Here is a 3466-nt window from a genome sequence, read left to right as displayed (position 1 = left end):
GTAAGTTCTCAGTTCCTTCAAGATGGCACAATCAAGAGAGAGGAATTACTCTACTCCTGACCTGCACTCTGATCTGGGAGCAACTACAAGCACCCTTTTCTGCCCAGGACCTGCCAGTTGAATTCCCTCTCTAGTGCCTCCACCAGCTTTACCATGCCAACCAGAGCTCCTCACCCCAGGGCTACCAATCAGGGTTCACATACCAATCAGCAGCTCAATTCCCCCAGAGTCTTTAGGGCAGAGTTCCAGTAGTGGAAGCTGCTGCCACCTGGGTCCAGGGCTATACTGCTGCACTCCCTTCTCATCTAGGTAGAAGAGCTTCCTCACTGATCTTTGAATCTGTCTATGGCGTTTGTGCTTTGAGGAATCTGGGAATCACAGCTGCTGCCAGTAGCACCTTGAAGCCTGCTCCAGTCCTGTCCCTGCCCCAGAGTGGCCAAAGTTGGGCTGTGGTCAGCTCCACACCTGGTGAGATAGACATTTCCTGTCAATCTCTCAGACTGCCTTAGCCTGGAAATCTATTTCACTCTGTCATTTTGTGGCTTCTGCTGCTCTAGAATTAGTTTAGAGTAATTTTTACAGATATTTTATGGGCTGTGGTGGGAGAGCTTGTAGAGGTGCATCAGTCTATTCCATCATCTTGGTTCCACCCCCCTCCCATTCTCTTAAGAACCAAAAAAATAAATTCCATATTCTTTTTCCAGATCTGGATTTGAATAGGCCTAGGCAACTGCTTTTGTGGAAATCCTGGTAATGCAAAGCAACTATTTGTAGTAACATTGGCAAATTACTCTCACCATTGATGGGTTGTGAATTGGCCATAATTATACTGCCAGAATATACCAATCATAGGAATTGACAATAGCTCTTCTTGACTCTAAGTCCAGCACTTCATCCACTAGGACTCATTGCCTCTTATTTCCCAGCCTTGCCAACTACATGAAACTCAAAAGGAAACTTCTTGTAGATTCATTTGACAAAAAAAAAAATAATAATAATAATCATGCTACTCATTAACAATGAATTTTTAATAATTTGATGACCACTCAAAAGGGACTAATTCTAGACAACTCTACCATCATTGGAAGATTTTAAACCCAACAGGCTCTTATAGTAATGGATTGGGCAAAGAGGGTCATTGCTGTTATAATTATGCAATAACAAAACTATGAAAATAAAACAACAGTAATGACATAATACTATTCCCTAACTGATGCCAGGAAATCAATCATTGCTCTTTGTAAATCAGTCAGGAGTCTTCCATTTTTTCCAAGGATTTACAAGAGTATTTTTGGAAGGTGTTGTGAAATAACTTTCATGCTAAAGTAATTTTCTCAGGAATATTTCAAACCAGAAATCTCTGCTATTTCTGTCACCTGTAGCTGAAGTAAAAGACTTTTCTGAGATAAATGAACAAGAGAAGGCATCATAAAAGATTTATTTCAGCTGTCCCATTTTTCTTATTTACCTCACATTTTGGCCATTTACCATTGGCTTCCTTACATCGCAGCAACAGACCATCATCTTTGAAAACAAATCATGCTATTTACTTCTGTCTTCTGAGCAAATGAATGGGTTAGTAGAAGAAATGTCCAGACCAAAAGGAAAGCCTGGGCTGTGGATTCCCAGCAGAAGAAATAGATCTTCCACAAAAATCTCCAGGCACAGTCATGGAATGTCTGAAAAATACAAAATTTTATATTTCCTCCTCCAATGGAACTTTAAAGCTTGGCGAAAAGAAAACTCATGCACATGGTTCTTTAGTTCCAGTGAACTTCAATTCATTTTCCCAAAGGATTTTGATCTGAATATCCCCTAAAAATTAGAGATATTTCAGGGTTTTTTAAAATTATACTTTAAATAATAGAATGCAACTTTTCTGAAGGAACAGTTTCATTTTTGACTTGGAAAACATAGGGTTAGCATGGCACTTAGCACATGGCAGATGGCACCTCTTGAAAATTATTTGGTACAAGAACTTTTCTCTGTGGAATTTCCCTACATTTACAAAATTACAGGCCCATTCTTGTATACATACATAGAAATATATGCGTGTCTCTCTATGCACATATGAGTACATGCATGTATACATATATGTATATCTGCATACATACATACATAGACATAAGTACATATTCACTACTTACCTCTACGTGTGGCTGTGAGGAAAGTTTTCTCTCTTCTTCTGCTAAACTGCCAACTCCATTTAGGTAATGTTTATATTTTCTTTGATCTCTGTGCTAACCGTTCCATTATATAGTACGGTCCTTGGAACACAGGTGCCAACTGATAAAACCATACAGATTTAAAGAAATTAAAGGCAGCATAGAGAAAAAAGTGTAAAATGACTCAAATTTGGGACCAGAGAACCTGATTCAAATCATGTTTCTGCTCCCTTACTACTTGTGTGACTTCAAAGAACGAATCCCTCCACTGTGGTCTTCCATTTTGTCATTTGTCCAATGAATTGGTGTTAGATTTGATTCCCTTAAAAATTCCTTCAAAGTCTAAATTAATGATCCTATAAACCTTTGCTTCACTCATATAAAAAATATCAAATACAGCATTACATGAAAATAGAGAATGCCAGCAACAGTCCCCACCATGATATGAAGTTGTATTTAACATCTTTATCATGAAAAAATAAAGTTGGCACTGGTCCAAAGTTCTAGAGCAATTGTGAGTAGTTCAAATTGTTATTTCTTATACAATACTTCTGTATTTTTATTCAGCATTTGCAGTGTTGAAGGGGAGAAACTTTGTGTGTGCTAGAAAGTGGAACCAACACTTAACATTCTTCTTTTTCTCAGATACCATTACTCTATGTTAAATGAATATACTCAAAATGACTTTCAAGGAATATTGAGTAAGTATGTAAATGCAAACAAATGGCAAGATATTATGTTTTTATAATAGTCTACTTGAAGTAATTGCATTGTATTTTTTGTATTAAAATTTCAATGAAGCAGCAAACATCCTAAGTGCGTATGATATGCCATCCTATGTGGTAGGCACTGTGGTGTACAAAGACAGGTATAAAAAAGAGATTATATTTTAGTAAAATGATAAAAAAAATTGGAAACAAAGCAAATATTTTTGTAATGAGATAAGAGAAATCGTGGTAGAGGAATACAATAAAATATATTTAGTGATGTAAGAAACAATGAGTAGGTTGATATGAGAAAACAATTTGATGAATTGATTCTATCTGAAGTAAAGGGAACCAGAAGAACAATATATAAAATGACTGATGTTGAGTTAATGGAAAGAATAGTGAATAAAAATTTAAGAACTAAACACAGTGAGATTTGAACGACCAAACAAACTCTGATGAAGGAATATAAGGAAGTACAACCTTATGTATTTTTATTCATCCAAGGTAGACCAAGTGTATGGAATAACGTTAATAATGTCAGATGTTGTCAATATGTTGATTATTTTTGTTTAACCTTGTTTTTGATCTTTA

The sequence above is a fragment of the Notamacropus eugenii genome, chromosome 6 (assembly GCF_028372415.1).
Source record: "Notamacropus eugenii isolate mMacEug1 chromosome 6, mMacEug1.pri_v2, whole genome shotgun sequence".
NCBI lineage: Eukaryota > Metazoa > Chordata > Mammalia > Diprotodontia > Macropodidae > Notamacropus > Notamacropus eugenii.
Note: the sequence above shows the minus strand (reverse complement) of the source record.